At 34.8% G+C, this 22,137-nt stretch overlaps 1 protein-coding gene across 9 annotated transcripts in view; it reads left to right on the top strand.

Annotated features, from left to right (window-relative positions):
- Positions 1-22,137, top strand: part of NCOA1 (nuclear receptor coactivator 1) — a 234,621-nt gene that overhangs the window by 116,511 nt on the left and 95,973 nt on the right. For 7 of the 9 annotated variants that reach the window (XM_058551676.1, XM_058551679.1, XM_058551671.1 and 4 more), the window contains one exon: positions 9,793-9,949. The exons of 1 other annotated variant lie outside the window; for it this stretch is intronic. The gene's annotated coding sequence lies outside the window, so the exon portion shown is untranslated. Of the gene's footprint in view, positions 1-1,091; positions 1,214-9,792; positions 9,950-22,137 lie in introns of those variants that run through there. One more of the 9 variants, XM_058551674.1, reaches the window with a different exon arrangement.

Genomic DNA, 22,137 nt, shown 5'->3' with positions numbered 1-22,137 from the left:
TTTTTGCTCTTATAAGCATTGCTAGCATGAACATTTTTCTTCATATCTCTTGTTGCACATGTGCATGAAGAATTTCCTTGGGATTGTGGTTCTCTTTGATGCTGGTCCACTGGTAGAATTCTTGCCACTGACTGAGATTTGTATTTCCCAGCTAGAGTTCCCTTGGAGCTCTTGGTCTTACCATAGAGCAACAGTTTTCATATCTTTCCAATATAATAGAATTTTGTCTCCTAACAACACCCATAAATTTATGAAGATTTTTTATGACACCCAGAAAGTTGTGTGAAGAAATAAGTTTTCTTCTGGAGAGAGATTGTAAAGTTTTCGTGAAAACATTTCATTATCATAAGAACAATGAAATCAGCCTTCTAAATATTGAAGATTAACAAGGAAAAGTAAGTAAATATTGCCATTCTATTAAAAAATAAATTATTTTTAAAGGCTTCATTTTTTTTCTAGGCCTCCTTTCACAGATAGTGTTGATAAGAAAAAGCAACTACATACTATGGAAAAGTCAAATAAATAAACTTTATACATATTTTTTAATTATGTTTTTTTAACATTAATATAGATGATTTCAAATTTTATTTAAATCATTTTTGTCTTTGATTTGGAGATCGTGACTTTTATGTCATCACTAATAGGAAAGTTGGTAGCATCATTCTTTTTTGTTCTCTCATGAAAATCGTGGAGTCTCTCCCAGAAAAAAACTTAATTCTTCACAAAATTTTTTAGATGCCTTCTTGTTTCTTAAATTTTATTTGGGGTAAAATTAATAAGAACATAGAAGATGCTATGAAATCTTAACTCCATGCAATCAAAATAATTTGTAATTGCCACTAGTGTTAATGATTTATTTATAACAACCCACTACTGGATGACAGCATAGGTAACCTAAGCTATTAGTCCTAGGACACTGCGAATTTTGGCTAATATTATCCCTTTCCTCATCAAAAAGTACATCATAAAGAAGAAAAGTTAAAGTCATGTTACAATGAAGACAACTTTGAATTTGTACTAATTTTATTAAAGTAATTAATGTATAAACGTTGTGATTTTAAGTGTTATTAGTAACAAGTTACTTTCATCACTCTTCACCGTCAATGTACATGGATGAGAGAATCTACGGCACTTAGAGGTTTGAGAGTTTCTTTTACTTCCTCATAGAGAAGAGCACATTAGACCACAGCTTTTTTGACACTCATCTTATAAGGTGACAGTTGCTAACAGAAGATGGATTTTTTTTTTCTGCTTCCTCAAAGTCACAATCCATGGTATCAGCTCCTGTGTATGGAGAGGCATTCCCTTGGTCTAAAGCTGGTCCTTTTTCTAAACTTTCCTGTTTACCTGTTGTGTAGCCCTTGCTGCCTGTTGTTAATTCTGTTTCATGTTATTGAGTAATTTCAATTGCTAATTGGTTCTCGAGAATGTCAGGATGATGGATTTTAAAATTCTCAAAAATATTAAGATGTTAATAACATACATGAAGCAAAACTTTTAAAAGATTACAAAATAACAGGAAGATTGAAAATAAACAAATAAAATATTACGAATAATAACACAGTATTTGATTCCAGGTAAAGGTGGTAGGTTGAGCACACATTAATGTTGTTCCCTCCCCAAACCACAGTTTAGTTGAACAACAACAAAAATAAAGTCAATAGAGGTTGTTATTATTATTGTTTTTAGTCATAAATCCAGAGGTGTAGGAGGAGAGAAAATATGGCAAAATATTAGAGGCTGGAAAACAGCTAGAATAGAGGTAACAATCGTATTAAACTTAAGAAAGCACAGTTTTAAGTAGAGAAAGCTAAGGACCAATTGACTTTGTACTGGTGAATCTTCAAAGGGCTAAGTCAGTGGTAGTATTGTGTAACTGAAGCTGGAGGTGAAGAAGGGCAGGGGACTAAAATAAGGAGGATTATTTAAAAGCTATTGGAGAAACAGATGCTTGGGTCTCCTTCACTCTTTGCCATTGTGCTAATGCACTGCTTCCATCTTGACAGACGAGAGACTTGAGTATATTCTCTAGGCTAAAACATGGGCCTCTGGGCTAGCAGACACCAGGCACATTGAAGGTAGAGGGGAATTAAATGCGTATTGGCATTTTGAATGCTAAAAACCCCTGCCCTCTTCTCCATTATTGGCTTCCCAAACTAAGGCCTTTATTCTCCAGGCAGGGAACAGGAAATTACCTACAGGCAAAAAGAACTGTACATAAATACCGTACTCTGATTGGTAAATTTGTTTCTTATAGGGTACAGGTTAACAATTCTTAAACTACTTTATATATATCCAGGTGTTGAACAAATAAGTAAAAAAGTGGTAGATAATGGGAGCTAGGTTTCTCATGTCAATATTTGTGCCCTAACAAAGGGCCTGGCTAGATTGCCCTATAGTGAAGGTCACAATCAATAGCCCCATGTACATGATTAGAGCTTTCAATAAACTTTTTTTTTTTTTTGTGAGGAAGATCAGCCCTGAGCTAACATCCGTGCTAATCCTCCTCTTTTTGCTGAGGAAGACCGGCTCTGAGCTAACATCTATTGCCAATCCTCCTCCTTTCCCCCTGCCCCACAAAGCCCCAGTAGATAGTTGTGTGTCATAGTTGCACATCCTTCTAGTTGCTGTATGTGGGACACGGCCTCAGCATGGCCGGAGAAGCGGTGCATCGGTGTGCGCCCGGGATCTGAACCCGGCCGCCAGTAGCGGAGCGTGCGCACTTAACCACCAAGCCACGGCCGGCCCTCAATAAACTTTTTATGCTGAACCAACTAAATGCCATTAGGCATCTAAGGAAAGCATCTACCATGAATAACAGAACGAAAATAAGCAAATAGAAAATGCAGAACAACTTGGAAAAAACAAACTATGCAGCCAAGAAAATTTTATGTATATGTATATACACACGTATATATACATATCCAGTCGTATATAGATGTATATGCATATATACACATACACACAGATATACATATACCATATGTGTATGTATAAAATACCTGCAGAAAGATGGGATGCTACATCCATAAAGCAAGAACAAGATATTTTAAAAAGCACATTCAGAGAACAAAGAATTCTTATAAATTAAGAATATATAGCAGAAAAGAAAAACTTAATAGACGTATTGGATAATAAATTGAGGAAAAATTTTTAGCAACTAGAGTAAAAAGGTAAAGAAATGATAGAGAGAAGATAAAAGAAAATGAAAAGACAAGTTCTGGAGGGTCAACTTCGTATTATTAGGAGTTCTAAAAAGAGAGAACAGAATAAATGAAAGGAAAGAAAAGAATAAATAGTATAATCCATGAAAATTTCCCAGAACTAAGACAAAGTACCTATTGAGTCCCTAGCATAATGGATGAAAAGAGACCCACACCAGTTCAAATAATAGGATATCCAAATAGCCAGCTAAGATGCTCAGTCTCCATAATATTCAGGGAAATGCAAATTGAAATGAGATCCCACTTTCATCTAGTAGACTGGTTAAAAAATAAAGTCTGGTGATATCAAGTGTTGAAAAGAGTATGGGGAAAATGGTTGTCTCACACACTGCTAGTGGGAGTGTGAAACAGTCATTTTGGCAAGCAATTTGACAAATAGTGAGTAGAATGGAAGATATGCAAATAGTACAACTCAGAAATTCCACTTCTGGATATTACCATTAGAAATTCTTGCACTTGTGCATATGGAAATATGAACAATACAAGAACACTCATTGAGGCAGTGTTTGTAATAATGAAAATTTATAGACAACTTAGATACTAGAATGGCTAAGATGTGGTATATTCACATATAGGTATGAACGAAACACACATACACACCCCTCAGCAAGGATAGAGCTCCAAAACATAATGCATGAAATCAGCAAAATGCAGAATATGTGTAGTATACAGTTTAAACATGTGTATTTTAGAACGTAAAACATCAGTGTGTATTGTTTATAGATATATATATGTGTGTGAATCTAAAAATGATTTAAAGAATGAGCAGAATATATATGGTGACTGACAAATAATAATGTACAACTGAAATTGCACAATGTTATAAACTATTATGACCTCAATGAAATAAAAAAAAATAAGCAGAATGGTCTTTACTAAATGCATGGTGATGGTTATCTCTGTCAATGGGAGGGACAATGAACAGAGTGGGCTATGTGTGAGTGTGGGGACTTTTGATTTATTGGTAATGCTTTATTTCTTAAAAAAGAAGATATTTCAAAAATTTTTACTGTTATTAATTCTGGGTGGTAGATCCATAGATACTTATTTGTTCTATTTCTCTATGTATTTTTAAATCCTGACCCTGCAAATCTCTGCCTAACTCTAAAACAACAAAGGGAGAATGTCTTATAGATTTCCTTTTTACTCTCTCTCTGTGTTAGGTGCAGTATAGGTACTCTTCTATCCCATTGCTTCCTCATCTGATTCTTAAAATAGATTGAATTTAAGAGATTAAATTGAATAATTTAATAAATTAAATTAAAGGAATTGAGATGCTGCATTAGCCAGCACTTGTGCCAGAATCCAGCATTGCAAGCAGATAATGAAGACAGAAAGAGCTTACCCATGAGAGGAAAATTGGAACTAGTAATTGGAAGACTCCAGGCATCCCCAGTAGTCACTGGGTTCTATTAGGAGTTTGTACCATCCATGTCAGATCTCCTATTCTGGATTCCTAGGGGAGAGGTGATACAGAAAGACTTTTGAAATACTGAAATCTGAATGGCACAGATAATTACATAATAATTACTGGAGATATACATTTTAAGAATAATAAGCTTATTGATTTCATAATAACAGTCAAACATCAGATCATCAGCACTGCTCTTTTTATCCCTGTTCTTTCATATTCCTCCTGTCTTCTTTGGTTCTCTCTGTGTCACCTATCTCTTGGTTTCCATATTTTTCACTTCTTATTGTCTATGTATCTTTTTTGAATATGGATTTATCTTGTGCTTTTCTGTCTTCATGCAGTCCCTAAGTGACTATACTCAGCCTCCCCCTCAGCATCGTTCCCATATTCTGTTGCATGGTTGGCCATGAATCCATCAGCACTAGCAAGCTGTTCTCAGACCCTAAATCATTAGCAGGAATCCATCTGGCTTCAGTTACTGCCTGGGTTTGACAAAGTACCCATAATTTTATAGAAGAGCGTGGCATGATTTGGCAAAGATTGTACCTGCGGGATTCAGAACACAAATGATTTTTGGGAGGTGCTCTTCCTTGGAAGTCAAATAATGACAGAACCTGGATTTGTGGATGACTAGTGAGCAATGCTGTCTTTGCTATAGTCTAATACTACCTACCAATTCTTACCAGGTTTACCTAGGGAAAATTCAAAGATACAGTGCTTCACAGATGAAAGAACACACGAAGTAGTAATCAGGAGGAATCTCATCCTCTAAGAAATGTTTTAGGGCACCAAGTTTATTACAAAGGCAGATAAACGAGGCATATACAATGAGAACAGTCCAACCAAATATAATGTAAATTGGGCTAACAACTATAAACTCTTTCTTTAATAGTTTTAACTATAAGTCAATATGAAGAGCTAGTTCAAGTTTGAGTTTTTGAAGTATGGGTTTAAGGCAAGGAAGGAAAAAAAGTCTTGAAAATATAAAAAACACGTATGTTTTTAATTTAGAGGGACTATAAGAGGTAAGCACTTTTGGATCCGGGTGACAAGATCATCCAATTTTCTAACATTAACTATTCCACTTTAGTATGGATTTCAAAATTGGGGGAAATCATGATTTAAGAAAAACATAGACTTTATATAAAAAGCAAAAGCCTATAAAACAAGAATTTTAAAAAAACCATTACAGGGCCAGCCCCGGTGGCCTAGTGGTTAAGTTTGGCATGCTCTGCTTTGGCGGCCCGGGTTCGGTGTCTGAATGTGGACCTACACCACTCATCTGTCAGTGGCCCTGCTGTGGAGCTGGCTCACATACAAAAAGAGGAAGATTGGCAGTGGATGTTAGCTCAGGGCGAATCTTCCTCAGCTAAGCTTCCTCAGAAAAAAAAGAAAATACATTACAAATATATTGTAAAACAAAACAAAAATATATTTGTGTTATTGATAGTAAAATGCACTAGACATGCATAAAGTAAAACACTAAGTTTATTTTTGAATATATGAATTCATTTTGGGGAGAATTGACTTCATAACACTGTTGAGTCTTTGAACCCATGAACATAGTCAATCACTTTATTTTTTTGGTGTTGTTTAGTTTTAGCAATGTTTAATAATTTTAAGTGTATAGATTTTGCTTATCTTTTGTTAAATTAATTCCTAAGTATTTTATGTTGATGCTATTATAAATAAAATTATGTTTTATTTTCCAGTTGTTTCCTGTGGTTGTATAGAAACACAGTTGATGTTTGTATACTCACCTAGTATCCTACAACTTTGCCAAATCAGTTATTAATGCTACTGGTTGCTTTTCAGATTCTTTAGAATTATATACCAAAAAATCACTTTTTAAATGAATAAAGACAGTTTTCATTCTTTCTTTCTAACTTCCTTTTATTTCTTTTTCTTGACTGACTGCACTGAGTAGGACCTTTAGTACATCTTTTACAATAATGAATAGAAGTGGTTAGAGTGGGCATTGTTGCCTTTTTCACAACATTAGGAAAGCTCCCAATATTTCACTGTTACATAAAATATTGGCTGTAGATTTTTCATTGATCCTCCTTATCAGATTGAAGTTACCTTTAATTCTTAGCTTGCTGAGAATTTTATCATGAGTAGGTGCTGAATTTTGTCAGATGCTTTTTCTGTGTCTATTGAGATGTTTATATGCTTTTTATTCTTTTAATATGATAAATTACATTAATTGATATTTGAATTTTAAACCACCTTATGTTCCTTGGACAAACCACACTTGATCACGGAGTATTATCCTTCTTATATATTGCTGGATTCAATTTGCTATTTTGCATCTGTATTCATGTGGCTGGTTTTCTTTTCCGGTAATATTTGTCAAGTTTTGGTGTTAGGGTTTTGCTTGCCTAATCAAACAAGTTGGGGAGTATCTCTCTTCTGTTTTCTGGAAAGTGTGAAAGATTGTTACTATTACTTTCTTAAATGTTTGATTGAACTCACCGTTGAAGCCATCTGGGCCTTGAGTTTTGTTTGTTTTGTTATGTTTTTAATTACAAAAGTTTTTTTTAGTAAATAACATTCTATTTATTTTTGTGGTTGTTTTAGCAATTTGAGTTTTCCAAAGGATTTTTCATTTTATGTCAGTTATTGAATTGATTTGCATTGTATGGTTTAGAACATAATATTTATGGAATCTGAAATAATATCTCTCCTTTTTTTCTATTTGTAATTTGTATTGTCTTTCATTTTTTTTGATCAGTCTTGCTAAATTATTAACAATTTTTTTTATCTTTTCAAAAAAGCAACTTTGGTTTTAATTTTTTTCAATTGTCCAGTCTTCACATTGGGTGTTGTTTTGACTTCAAGTTTACTCACTTGTTTTTCTATCTCAAATCTACTATTAAGCCTATCCAGTGACTTAAAAATTTTGATATTGAACTATCTAGCGCTTGAATTTTCATTTATTCCTTTTTTATAGTTTCCATTTGCTGCCAGTATTTGTCATCTGTCTACTCATTATAACATCTTGAACATATTTATAATAACTACTTTCTCATCCTTGTCAGTTATTTCCAACATCTAGATCATCTTGTGGTAGGTTTCTGTTGACCACTTTTTCTCCTAATTTTGAGTTACAGTTCCTAGATTCTATGCATGTTTAGTAATTGTTTATTGTATGCTGAATATTGTAGATGATAATGTGGATGATATCGTGGATATCTTTTTCTGAAGAGTATTGATTTTTGTTGTAGTAGACAGCTAAATTACTGACTAGAAAATATACAGTTCCATATAACCCAGCAATTGCATTTCTGGGTATTTATCCTAGATAAGTCAAAACTTAGGTTCACACAAAAACCTGTACACAAATATTCACAGCAGCATTATTCATAATAACCCAAAACTGAAAACAACTCAAATGTACTTCAACGAGTGAACAGTGAAAAAAAGAACCGTAGTGCCTCCATACCATGGAGCAATAAAAAGGAACAAACTATTGATATACACAACAAATTGGATGGCTCTCAAGGGCATTACGCTGAGTAAAAACAACCCAATCCAAAATGTTTCCATCCTATTTGATTCAATTTATATAACATTCTCAAAGTGACAAAATTATAGAAAGAGAGAACAGATAAGTGGTTGACAGGAGTTAAGGAAAGGGGAGGAGGGTGTGATTATAAACAGCAAAAGAGAGTCTCAGTTGTAGAGTTATAAACAAAGATATACCAAAAAACAAGTGCATGAAAAAACTGGCAAAATTCAAGTAAGGTCTGTAGTCTGGATAATTGTATTGGGCCAGTTTCTTGGGTTTTGTAATATACTGTAGCTATATAAGATGTCACCATTGGGGGTAGGTGAGTGGTGCATTCATGGAATCACTCTGTACTGCTTTCACAAGTTCTTGTGAGGTTGTGAGGCTATAATTATTTCAAAATAAAAAGTAAAAAAAAAAAAAATACCAACTGATCATCTTGAAATTGGAGGCTTGGTTTTTATAATTTGCCACATCAGATGTATTTTAGTTTTGCACTTAGACTTAGGAGAATCCTTAGTCCTGGGATATAGTCTTTACTCCTGAGATGTGGCCCTTCTGTGGTTTCTATGGGAAGCCTTTTGTGTTCACCAAGCCTTTTTAACTTGGCAGGATTCAAAATCCAAGCTATGTCTCCTCTGTGGTAGGCAGTAGCTGAAATCTCTATTCAGCTTTTCCATCTTCCAGCTGTTGCCTTCTGTTGGACTACTTGGAGTCTCCCTGTGCGTGAGCAGTTCAGGGATCAGCCAAGGATTTGAGGAACATTTGTATACAGATTGGAGCCCCCGTGCCCTCTTTACTGTACTGCCCTTCTTTCCATGATTTTCTCCTCCTGTTATCTAGCTTCCTCTCAGCTCTGAACTACATTCTCTAATGCCTCAAGAGACTGGTTTTCTCTTTTAGGTCTAGCCTCCCACTACATAAGGGACGTACTGGAAAGAGTTGTCTTAAGGGAAAGTCTTATAAGTGTATATCTCATCCATTGTGGTTCCTTCTTTCAATGATCAAATCCCCTACATTTTTGCCTGCTTTTGGTCACTTTTAATGTCTTTGAACAGTTATTTTTTGTATTTTGTCCAGAGTTAATAATTGTTATCTGTGGGCAAGTTAATCCAATACAAGATAGTCCGTCATTACTGGAACCAGAGCTCAACAAATTTTATTTTTAAGTATTATGAACATAAAATGTTTGTAAACTTTTTCAATAAAACATTTGAAAGTAAAATATCATAGTAACTTTAATACATAGTGAGGCATATTACATAATCAAGGAAAGAATTAAATGTAAACTGAAAACATGAAAAATCAGAATTTATAAGTAGAAAGGATAAATATACATATGCAGCCAGAAACAATTTTTAAAAGACATATAAATGGGTCTTTCAGAAGATTAAGGGCAGAATATAATTATGTACTACCTAAGCAGCAGTCTTAAATAGGAATACATGCTTACTCACCAAAAAGGACTTCAGCTATAAAATCAGATCTTCGTCCATTGTCTTTCGGAAATATTTTTTCATTTGGCCTTAAAAGTTGCGTTTTCTTTCTTTACTTAGCATTTTTAACCTTTATCAATTTCGTAGAGAATAAAATGACAATCTAACTTCCCTTCTGCTTTTATTTTTTCTTCTCCTTTGTTTTAGTTGTTTGCCTAATTGGCCTTAAATGAGGTGAGAGTGAAGAGACTAGAGCCACCTCTGGAAAACATCGTTGCCCCATTCCCTTGGAAGCTACCCTCCGGAGCGCTAGATTTGACCATATCTGTTTTGAGGACTCATTATGAACAAAGAAGTCTCCCAGGTAGGAATGTAGCTCAGTTTTTAAAGATCTTTGTCTCTACAAAAGCATGGAGGGAAGATGATTACCTGTTGACTCTTATTGTTTGTGGAAATATGTGTTTGATCTCAGAAGCTTCAAGGTTATTATAAAACAAGTGCTGATATTCCTAAATGAAAATGTTAGAAAAGTTCTAGATTATGCTTTATAAACTGCTTTAATACACATTGAAATTAATATGGCTTTAGATTGATATCTTACAATGAGACCCTCAGGTCTTTACTGAATTGACAGTGGAAGCAGAAAAACTATACTGAATCATCCCCAGATTTGGTCCATATAATTGTAACATATATCCAGTCATTAATTCTATATGTATGTAGTGTCCTTTTTGTACATTTGGGCTTTTTACATTGTTGCTGTTTCCTAAGAGTTTGTGAGCTAACATGACAACGGTCATAGCAGCCTATAGCTAGAAAAAGAAACATCCCTATGCTAAGATGGTAGATAAAAGTTGAAGAGTAATTAGAAACTGGTAAATCAGTAAGGGAAAGACTTCCAGCAGGAATTTTTTTTTTATTGAGGTCATTATGGTTTATAACTGAAATTTCAGGTGTACATTATTATTTATCGGTTTCTGTATAGACTGCATCGTGCTCACCACCAATAGTCCAATTTTTATCCATCACCATATATATGTGCCCCTTTACCCCTTTCACCCACCCCCCCAACCCCCTTCCCCTCTGGTAACCACTAATCTGTTCTCTTTGTCCATGTATTTATCTTCCACATATAGGTGAAATCATGCGGTGTTTGCCTTTCTCTGTTGGCTTATTTTGCTTAACATAATACCCGCAAGGTCCATCCACGTTGTTACAAATGGGACGATTTTGTCTTTTTTATGTATTGTATATATATACCACATCTTCTTTATCCATTCATCTGTTGATGGGCACTTGGATTGCTTCCACGTCTTGGCTATTGTGAATAATGCTGCAATAAACGTAGGGGTGTATAAGTCTCTTTGAATTGTTGATTTCAGGTTCTTTGGATAAATACCCAGTAGTGGGATAGCTGGGTCATATGGTATCTCTATTTTTAATTTTTTGAGAAATCTCCATACTGTTTTTCATAGTGGCTGCACCAGTTTGCATTCCCACCAGCAGTGTATGAGGGTTCTCTTTTAGCCACATCCTCTCCAACATTTGTTATTTATTATCTTGGTAATTATAGCCATTCTAACAGGTGTAAGTCGATATCAGGAAATTTTTTTAATTAATAGACTTTTTAATTGAATTATAACACGTATAGATAAAAATCACAAATCTTAAGTGTATAACTCTTGAGTTATCATGTATGTACTCAACATATTTGTGTAAACAGTATCCAGATTAAGAAATAGAACAATATCAGCGTCCCAGAAACCCCTTGCATCCGTCTGCCCCAGCTGCACACCCACCCACTTTTAAAGGAGGAGATGGTTGTCACCATGGAAAGTGATAGCTGTCAACTTGGAGGGTGGGGTATAACAATCACAGAACTTAAAGGCAGTTAAATTTAGTTGGCTCACAAGCAATGTGTATGTTTGGAATAAACAGTGAATTTGGGAGATGGAGGGAAGACAGTCAGTTGGTGGAGAGTAAGGACTGGAGGTGCAAAATGATTTGAAAAGATATTCATTAATATCTTTTGATAATATCAATATTAATCTTACTACCTCTCTTAAAAATCTCATTGGTTTCTAGAACAAACACACACCAGATTTCTGGCTTTTGTTAACTTAGTGATGCATTGTATTTCTTAAGTTTTCTGTTACTTGAAATCAGACTGTTGGTTCTCAATAAGAAGAGATAAATGAGTTAATAAGCATTGTGATTAATAAAAACAGTTTTGTAGAGTAAGATGTATTATAATTAAGAGGAATTTTAATCATGTAGGAGAGCCCTCTCTTTAAGAGTTTTCAGGAAGGGAATGTTAGTACCTTGACTTTATGAAAGAGAAAGGGAAAGAAAATGGAATAACCTAGTGATTAAACTGTCTTGGGTGTGTTTTTTTTTTTTTTTTAACTCATTGTTCAGTGAATGACTCTGAGAAAGTCAAATTTTCTTCATTTCACAATGAAAATTTTTATGTTTTCTATTTCCCTTTAACACTTATTAAAAACAATAGTTACAAGATTGGTATACTGAACATCTGTATGTCCATTGCCCAGTTTCATCAATTATATTTTGTTACATTTGCTTTATCTCTCTCTGTATTAACTACTAATTCTCCCTCTCCTCCTCCTTCGCCACCATTATGATGATGATGATAATGATGATGGTGTATCATTTGAGAGTAAGTTATAGACATTTATGACCCTTACCTCCTAAATATTCAGTATATATCTCCTATTTAAGCACAATATAATAATCAAATTCAAGAAACAACATTTTCATTGTTATTAACTTATATATAGTCCATATTAAAATTTCATCAGCTGTCTAATCCAAAATCTTACATTGCATAGTTGTCACATCTCTTTGGTTCCTTTAACCTAAAATTGTTTACCTTTTCTTTGTCTTCCATGATATTGACATTTTGGAAGAGTACAGGCCAGCTGTTTTGTACAGTGGCACTCATTTTGAGCCTGTCTGTTTTCCATCTATATTTGTTTCTAAAGAGACTATCATATGAGACTTTGGAGATTCATAGATTTGTTACTGAGAACCTTATCTGTTAGAACAAAGCCTAGAAAGATTTTTTTTAGGAGAAAGTATGTTAAAACATGGTAGGAGCCCCAAATTCCATAAAGTAGATTCCTAAAGATGATTTATATGTTATTGAAAGAAATTTTATATATGTGTGCATATGTGTGTGTATATATATATAATCTTAGAATCCAAGACTTTTAAATTTTTGAACAAAAATTGGGTTTTGTAAAGGCAGAACTTTTGATTTTGAAGGAATAGCACGTTTACCTTTTAAGGTGAATCACATCTAGAAAATAATTGGTTTTATATTATAATGACCATAGAAGATAAGTCAGGATTAGGTATATGATCAGTTTTATTTATTTCCATGTGATGTTTAGACTAAGAATTGAAAAGATTCTCTCTTCATGTGTTTGAGAACCTTGTAAATACCACCCAGGATTTTTAGATGTGGTATAATTTAAAGTCAGCTTTTTTGGGAAGACTCTAATGAAGAAGCATTTTAGTGTAGCGGCAAAAGCAAAAAAATTGGGACTGTATTGTTGGCTTTTCTATTTATCAGTTATGCGACTGTAAGTTAGTTATATCAGTTAAAACACAGCCAGATTCTGGAACCAGGTTACCTAAAATGATTTCTATCTCTGCCACATATGATGTTTGGCAGATTAAGTAATCTTTCCATGCCTCAGTTTTCCCTTCTCTAAAATGGATTATAATGGTACCTACCTCATATTTTATGACTGAATAAATTAATAAGGTTTATGAGTAAATAATGTAAGTTAAGTGCTTAAAACTCTGATTGGCACATAGTAAATCCTATATAAGTGTTAGTCGTTATGTCATTGTCATCATCATCATCATCAGACCATAGTTTCTTTATTAGTAAGATAAAACCGTTGAGCTCAATCAGTGATTCTGTGAAGTGGAGGTAATAATAATACACACTTCATAGGGCAGTTGTGAGGAATAAATGAGTTAATGCATATAAACACAATATATATTATTATATTGTCATATCCTTTAATTAATTGCATATTAATGGGCCTACATATTTTTGTGAACCTTTTTGTTATTTTGTTCCTCTCAAATTCTTTTTTACTACTGACTTTATGTTGCTAAAGTGGGAACAGGCAGAATAGGCATTTCATATATTCTAATTGGGAAGCCCTACACTAGATGACAATTGCTGGGGACCCTCTTATTCTGAAATTTTATAAATCTGCATCTCCAGTTTAAAGTTTATAGGCATTATTTTCATAGTTATTATTCTGTTGAGAACATTGGAAAGTGAAATTTGAGTTTCATTTGTTTAGAGTTAGTCTTTAGTTGGGCATTGTACTGGAAAGGATATAACTAGGTAAATTAGTATTAGCATTGAGGAGATATTGATGCTGTTTAACCAGCTATTCACCTGAAATGCTTAGGGATTTTTTTTTTTTTCATTTTTCAATGGATATCAATAAAGTTTTTTTTCCAAATATTAATGAATCAAGTGAGATGACTTAGGTTTTAAGCTGGGCTTTAAAAAATGCATATCTTTTCTGTAAATTTGGGCAATGGAGATTGTATGTAGATTTATATTGTGATTTTATTCATGCCTGTTCCCCTTTAGTTGGGGAGATAACCCTGAAATTATCTAGAGGTTTACCTGACTTGATCATTTTCTGGTGCCCTCAGAATACAATTCCATTGTTTTGGCAAATTATTTTGACTCATGCAGCTCTATTACTTTAGTACTTCTGTGACCTTATAACATTAAAGATCAGATTTCAGTATATTTATTTTTCTTTTATTAGTTTATATATGTGCATTTAACCATACTATATTCTGAAATGAGTTTCTAAAATTCAGTTTGAGGGAAATTGAACAGCTTCTGATCAGGAGCTTAATTCTTTATTTTAGATATTGGAATCATTTTATGTAACAAATGTGGTTATTTGATTTTGGATAGTCATCTGTGGATTATCTATGTCTAATGCTGATCTTCATTCTCTTCTGGCCCCAGCTTCTAGCTGTTTTTCTGCTCCTCAGATCTGAATCTGTGAAAAGAGGGTGGAGTTGGTGGAACGAGACAGACATTGAAATTTTCCTCACTTAATTTTGTCCCTATGATCATCATTTTCTTAAGGCTGTTACTGCTTTGCTACACTGTTATAAACTATTCTCATGTGCACATGCAAGTAAATATCAAATACATATTTTTTTGTTTACACAAAGATAGCTGTTAGGAAAACTGATTTTAATCTTTTTAAGGAATACCAACATATTTTTCACAAGTTAGAACAATGCAGAACTGATTTTTGGAAGACATGTACAGTATATCTATAGTTACCCAGTGTCGTTTTAAGATAACTAGAATCATCTAGTTTCATAGATTTAGAAGGAAATGTTGAGGGTATTTTTCCCAAATGGTTTTAATAAGATAGCTGCCACAAATATGTATTGTATATGCTAACTCTTTTTCCTCAATCACAAATTCATACACTAGGAGTATTTTAGCAAGGCAAATGCATATATGTTTATTTTTTATTTATTTATTTTTTTTAAATGTTGTCTCTCTCTTTTTTTTTAATTTTTATTTATTTATTTATTTTTTCCCCCAAAGCCCCAGTAGATAGTTGTATGTCATAGTTGCACAGCCTTTTAGTTGCTATATGTGGGATGCGGCCTCAGCATGGCCGGAGAAGCAGTGCATCAGTGCGCTCCTGGGATCTGAACCTGGGCCGCCAGCAGCGGAGCGTGTGCACTTAACCGCTAAGCCACGGGGCCGGCCCTATTTTTTATCTTAATTAAATTTTTAAAAAAGTCAATGTGAGGAATTTAAAATATTAGGTTTTAAAACTAATTTGGTTTTCCTCTTTTTTCTATATATTTAATAGAAAAAAAATAAAGTTTTATACTTTTTCCAAACTTGTTCTTTCTGTTTAGAAAAAAATACTTCAAAGAAAGAAAGCATTATCTCTTAATTTGTAGAATAAACTTTTAGTGGTAAACATAAATTTATTAAAAATATTGTTTTAAATATTACATACTTTTAGAAGTTACAAGTCATAGATAATGTCTTTATTAATAGCATAATAAATTTGAAAGACTTTGCATAAGATGTTCTTCTACAAAAAAAACACTTTAAGAAAAATCTGATATTTATAGAATCAATGAAATAAGATAAAATGATGTCTTTATTTTAAAGATCTCATTGCTTTGAATCCATCTCTTTGCCTTTGCTTTTTTTGTGTGTGTGTGTGGTGAGGAAAGTTAGCTCTGAGCTAACATCTGCTGCCAATCCTCCTCTTTGGGCTGAGGAAGATTGACCCTGGGCTAACATCCGTGCCCATCTTCCTCTACTTTATATGTGGGACGCCTGCCTCAGCATGGCTTGATAAGCTGTGCGTAGGTCTGTGCCCAGGATCTGAACCTACGAACCCCGGGCCGCCAAAGCAGAGTGTGTGAACTTAACTACTACGCCACTGGACTGGCCCACCTTTGCTTTTTTATTCCTGGCCATAATGGTTAGGATATTGGCTGATCATTTACGGCAGAGGCTTGTGGGGGCAGGGGCTCTTACTCGGACCAGGGATAACCACCATCTGAGTTTTGGTCCCTGGCTTTGTGGATTCAGAGAGAATTTTTGTTTCCAGACATTTAAGGAAATCTTTGTTCAGTCATCAGCTTCAAAATATCTGGTATTTAACAAAAAACTGGGAGGCGTGCAGAGAAACAAGAAAGTATGGCTCATACACAGGGAAAATAGCAATTAATAGAACCTGTTTTTAAGGGAAGCCAGATGTTGTACTTATCAAACAAAGAAGAAAAAGTAGGTAAGTTGGATTTCATCAAAATTTAAAACTATTGTTTATCCAAAAACACTATAAAGTGAAAAGGTAACCCACAGAATGGGAGAAGATATTTGTAAATCGTGTATCACATAGGGTTCTAGTATCTGAATATAGTAAAGAACTCTTATGACTCAACAATAAAAAGACTACTCAATTAAAAAAATGGGCAAATGGGCCAGCCCAGTGGCTTAGTGGTTAAGTTCACATGCACTCCTCTTCGGTGGCCCAAGGTTTGGGGTTTCAGATCCCAGGCACAGACCAATGCACTGCTTATCAAGCCATGCTGTGGCGACATCCCGCCTACAAAATGGAGAAAGATTGGCGCAGATGTTAGCTCAGGGACCATCTTCCTCAAGCAAAAAGAGGAAGATTGGCAACAGATGTTAGCTCAGGGATGATCTTCCTCACCACAAAAAAAAAAAAAGGGTAAAGGACTTGAATAGACATTTCTCCAAAGAAGATATACAAATGGCCAATAAGCACATGAGCTGATGCTCTGTGTTATTAGTGATGAGGGGTATGTAAATCAAAACCATAATGAGATACTATTTCACACCCACTAGGATGGCTATAATTAAAATTACAAAACAGAAAATAACAATTATTGGTGAGGATGTAGAGAAACTGGAAAACTTGTATGTTCCTGATGAGAATTTAAGATGGTATACAGCCACTGTGGAAGACAGTTTGGCAGTTCCTCAAAAAGTTAAAGAGAGTTACAGTAAGACCCAGTAGTTCAACTCGTAGGTGTTTACCCAAGAAAAATGAAAACATATTCACACAAAAATTTGCATATAAATGTCCATGGCAGCATTATTGATAAATAACCCCCCAAAAAGGGAAAACCTAAGTGGCCATCAATTGATGAATGGATAAAGAAAATGTGATAGATCTGACCCATGGAAAATTATTCAACCGTAAAAAGGGCAATGAAAATCCTCAAGTCCCTATTCTTTCTTATCACATGAGAGAGATTTCAATTGTCATTGAAATGAAAAGACAAAATTGAAAGCTTCTTTTAGAGAACCCTAGGTGTCTGAGGACTCCAGTTTGAGAAACATTTCTTTATGATGGCTCTCAGAGTCTTCTCTCATCGTATCTATGCCTCTCTGTGCTAATTGCCTGGTAAACATTTTAAAGTATATTATTAGAGTTGTTTAACTAATGGTTACTGACTTTTCAAATTATGCAGTGCTCAGCTAAATCTGGGAGACGAATGACAAATTTCTTATGTAGAAATTTCTGACTCAACTGAAATATAAAGCCCTGACCTATTTCTTCAGCTCCACCTATTTGATTTAGTCTGATCGTTTTGAATAGAGATAGGTATGGTTCCTAGTTCCTAAAACTGCTCTGTAGAGATTACTTGAGATTGTTTGGGTATAATTGAGCAACTCTTTTTAAATCAACAAGGTACTTTTACTTAGAAACCTTACCTCTTTTTCAAAGCTGATATGCAAATTGGTTTCCTGAAACAAGCATTTCTTTTCTTAATGAACCTTATTTACGTACCCTTACTGCCAAATATAAAGCCATTCCACAAATAGAACAGCTATAATAGTTTTCACTCATCAGAGGTTTTGCATTCCACTATCTGTTTATTGTGTTTTGTAAATAGAAAGGAGTTAATACCAGAATCATATCATCAGCAAATTGTTGGTGACTCTGTCATAGCTTCTTGACTCTTGGCTCTTATTTTGGTAGGCCAAACTCTGTCTGGCTGCTGTTGAATTGTTGTCTGATGCCTCCTCAGCCCCAGAATCTCAGATAAATTTAGCAGATGTCAATCTCTAGCCAGTAGTCTGAGGGTAGCACAGTATGGGGAATCTCCTTTCTTTTTTTTTTTTTTAAAGATCTTATTTATTTATTTTTCCCCCAAAGTCCCAGTAGATAGTTGTCTGTCATAGCTGCACATCCTTCTAGTTGCTGTATGTGGGACACGGCCTCAGCGTGGCTGGAGGAGTGGTGCGTCGGTGTGCACCCGGGATCCGAACCCGGGCCGCTGGCAGCGGAGCGCGCACACTTAACCCCTAAGCCATGGGGCCGGCCTGGGGATTTCCTTTTAAATCCAGATTTATTTCTTGCTTAAAGTTATCCAATCTGTGAGATTGTATTATTTAGGTTTACAGTTGTATAACTACAACATGTCTTTGTATCTCTACAGTACTGTGAAATATTGTAGGAGGTTTCTCCAAAATAGTGGATCTTTACCTTTTCAAAATTAGAAGAGATATTTTCCAATTTCTAGGCCAAGAAGATAGTTTTTTTTTTTTCTGTTCAAAACAGGGAAACAAGGATATCAAGAAAGCTCGATTTCTCAATTACAGGAAAGAATTCCAAAGCATTATGAAAGATTCCAGAAAAACTTAACAATAAAAAAATCTTAAATATCCTTTAAAATTTTTAAATGTCATCATTAGTAAAATAAATCCGTTTTAACTCATCACCTATTTTAGCTTCTATATCTTTTAGGCATTATGTTAGATATTGGCTATATAGTAAAAAGATCTGGTAACTAGCTTTGAGTGAACTGTCTAGAAGGGGAGACAAACAAGAGAATTATACTTTATAGCATATTATAAAAAGAAATATGTGCCCTGGAGTATTTTGAGAGTCAGTGGAATTCAGATGGGTAAGTTCTCAGATGGGTATAACCTAATGTCTTTGGAGGCAGAGAAGATGGCCAGCTAAGGAAACAAGAAGTGACCCCTCAGCATGAAGTGGGAGTTAGCTAACTCTTTTCTTTTGGATTTTAGCAAACTCTGAATTCTTATCTTTCATTTTCTTCCCTGTTCATCATTTCCCTCTGTCTTTTATTTCTACTTTTGTTGAAAAAAGTTTAGAGTTGATGCTTCTTCATTATTATAAATGTATTGCATAATTTCATTTTTTGTATTAATAAATTTAAAAATATTTACATTTATTTCTATGTGAAAATAAAATTAAGTGGCTTCTTTACTTCTGTGGTATTCGGTCAACCTCATTTATGCTTCTGTGAATCTCCATAGGAAAAGAAGGTAGCAGTCTTATTTATTACAGTAATATATCACTTAGCTGATTATTCTTGTTTTGTGTTTGGGTTTCATAACGGATGCTAACAAAACCATTGTCGGATCTTTCAGCATCTTTTTTATTATGGTGGTAGTTGTTGCAAGTCTGGTATATTTGCCTTTGCATTGAGGTTGTCCACCTTAAATTGTAATTATTTTCTTTATCATAGGTCCTTCCTCTTTCCCCCAGAAGAGGTTTAACAAATGTTTTTTTTATGATGACATTAATCCATAATGCAGCTCATCTCATTTATTTATCATTAATAGAAATCTGGAACTTAAAGTTCATCATGTTTTATACATGTTGAGTTTGAGGTGACAGGGGGATATCCAAATGGAAAAGTCCATTTAGCAGTTGGAAACTTAAATACCAAATTACTGAGATGAGAAAGATTATACTTATCCCTCATAGAAGAAGTCAGAGAATGAAAATCAGATCTTCTTCTTTTTTTTTTTTTATGAGGAAGATTAGTCCTGAGCTAACATTCGTTGCCAGTCTTCCTCTTTTTGCTGAGGAAGATTGGCCCTGGGCTAACATCCATGCCCATCTTCCTCTACTTTATCTGGGACGCTGGCACAGCATGGCCTGACAAGCGGTATGTTGGTCCATGCTCGGGATCTGAACGTGCGAACTCCAGGCTGCTGAAGCAGAGTGTGCGAACTTAACCACTACGCCACCAGGCCAGCCCCAAAATCAGATCTTCTTAACCCTCCAGTGATTGCCTGATTCCCTCAGAGTAAAGCTAAAGTTCTTAAAGCAGTTTTTAAGGTCTAACATGGTGTAGCCTCCCGTGATCTCGCTAACCCGTCTCCTACTCCCTAACTCCCCAGATCTAGCCACACTGATTCCTTTCGTGTTTCTCAAAAGCATAGTTATGTTCTGGCCTTAAGGTCTTAACGGCCCTTCCATTTTTCCTCGCCAGGAGAACTCTTCCTCCAGATACCATTCTCTCTCCTTCACCTCCTTCAAGTCTTTGCTCGTATCTCACCTTCTCAGTGAGGCCTTTCCTAACTACCTTGCTTAAAATTGCTGCGCCTCCCCTTCCACACACCTAAGCCTCTATTTTTGCTTTATTTTTCTCCATAGCACTTATCACCTTCTACTAATTTACTTTTTTATTTTATTTATTGTCTCTGTCCCTCACAAAAGAATGAGGTTCTATGAGGAGAGTGATTTTTATAAATTTTATTCACAGCTGTATCCCCATACCTAGAACAGAGGCTGGCATATAGTAGGAGCTCAATAAATATTTGTCGCTAGCTTAAGTTAGGCTACCCACGTTGAGATCAATTTAAAGTTTTCTGACTAGTGTTTACCTTTGCTGGGAATATGGGATGTTACCAAGGATTTTATTTTTAAAGTCGTTTCTTAGGGTTGAAACTAAAATTAACATATGTAATCTGTGTATGTGTATAGTCATGCACCGCATAATGACATTTCGGTCAACGACGGACTGCGTATACGACGGTGGTCCCGTAAGATTAGTACCACATAGCCTAGGTCTGTAGTAGGCTATACCATCTAGGTTTGTGTGAGTACATTCTATGATGTTCGCACAACGACAAAATCGCCTAATGACCCGTTTCTCAGAACATATACCCATCGTTAAGCGATGCGTGACTGTATATAGAGATTATATGTAGTATAGAACACATATAATCTGTTTATATATAGATTGTATATATGTAATATATAATACATATAATAATATATAATATAAAACATATATAATCTATAAATACTTGATTGGACAAGCATTTAGTCACTCATTCACCAAATTCTGTAACAGACACACAATAGGTGAGAGCTGATGCCAACTTTGTATATTATACTAAGGAGGTTGAATGTTGTCCTGGGGGCAGTGAGGCTTATTGAAGGGTTGTAAGCAAGAGATTGACATGATCAGACTTACATTTTTGATAGCCTACTCTGGTGGCTTAGGGAGACCATCTGGGAAGCTATTTCAATAGTCTAGTGAGAGATGTTGAGAGGAGAATTTGAGGAAGGGATGGATTTTAGAAATATTTAGGAAATAAAAATTGACAAATCTTGGTGTTTGCCTGCATGTGGGGTATGAGAGAAGAGGCTAAAATGACTCCAATATACCAACTGAGAGAAAAAAATACATAAGGAGGAGAAGTTAAGTAATTTTGGAAACTTGAGTTTGAAATGCATGTGTGACATCCAAATGGAGATATCTGGTGAGGAGTTGGATTTGGGGTCTGATCTGGGCTAGAGATGGAGATTTGAGAGTAATGAGTATTGAGATATTTTTTGAAACCATGTTGAGTGAGTGATATCACCCCAGAATAATGTATAGTATGAGGGAAGAGGGGCCTAGGACGTTAAACCCATGAGGAATTCTAAACCCCAAGAATTAGGCAAAAACTACTGAGAATAAGGTAAGAAGAAAACTGCACTAATTCTCCTTTTACAAGGGTAGACGGAGTGAAAGAGAATGGAGAGGTGTGTTGTTTGACAATAATAAAAATCCAAAAGGTAGTGATGAATATAAGGCCAAGGATAGGATTCTGAATTTCATTAGGGATTAACAAAGAATAGTGGTTGATAGGGACAGATCAGAAGGGATCTTTAAGTGTAGTCACTAACTGGCACAACATGTGAGAGGAGA

Source organism: Diceros bicornis, chromosome 12, assembly GCF_020826845.1.
Source record: "Diceros bicornis minor isolate mBicDic1 chromosome 12, mDicBic1.mat.cur, whole genome shotgun sequence".
NCBI lineage: Eukaryota > Metazoa > Chordata > Mammalia > Perissodactyla > Rhinocerotidae > Diceros > Diceros bicornis.
Note: the sequence above shows the minus strand (reverse complement) of the source record. Positions and strands in the feature narration are given on the sequence as shown.